Here is a 722-nt window from a genome sequence, read left to right as displayed (position 1 = left end):
GTCCATAATAATGAGGAAATATATCGTAATTGCAATTAAGAGTTTCTTTTACTACCTACACCATGGCGTGTCCATAGCATATTAAGTGTTGGTTGAAAGGAATTGATAAATGCTAAGTAACGGTCAGTAGATGGGTGATTACAACGGCATTTTAAAGTGATGCATTTCAATGTGAATTTCGACTCGGTTCTGTGCACGATTCGTTTCTTTAATTTACCAACTCCCACAAACCAGTTTCACTTAGTATGTACAAATGATATTAATGTATATGTTTTCTCGAATGAAAAATCTTAGACTTCCTTATTCTTAACACTACATTGCCTAAGCTTGTAATTCTATTATATTAATTAACAACATCTTGATCTTCGCTTTTCGAGCACTGTTTATCACTCGTCTTTACTCTTCCCCCTGAATAATTCTGTGTGTTTTCTGAATCGCGGAAGTTGGCCTGTGTTTTACGGTCAAGTTAACGTGACCGCATGAACACTCTGCATTCATCTTTATGGACTAACCTTCGCCAATGACAAGAAAATGTTTGCTACGTTAAAGCTTTATTCTGTTTTACAAACTGCTTCTGGACATTAATATTCTCAGGTAAAAAAGATTGAACTTTATTACCTGACGCGTACGAAATTATTTGTACGCTTTAATACCGAATGGATATTTTAAATATTTAAGATGACGTTTAAAAACGCATTTCAAATTTAAAGTATCCTATAACT

Source organism: Ceratina calcarata, unplaced genomic scaffold (genome assembly GCF_001652005.2).
Source record: "Ceratina calcarata isolate Rehan_Ccalc_2016 unplaced genomic scaffold, ASM165200v1 scaffold295, whole genome shotgun sequence".
Classification (NCBI taxonomy): domain Eukaryota; kingdom Metazoa; phylum Arthropoda; class Insecta; order Hymenoptera; family Apidae; genus Ceratina; species Ceratina calcarata.
The sequence above is the reverse complement of the archived record's forward strand: the minus strand, read 5'-3'. Positions refer to the sequence as shown.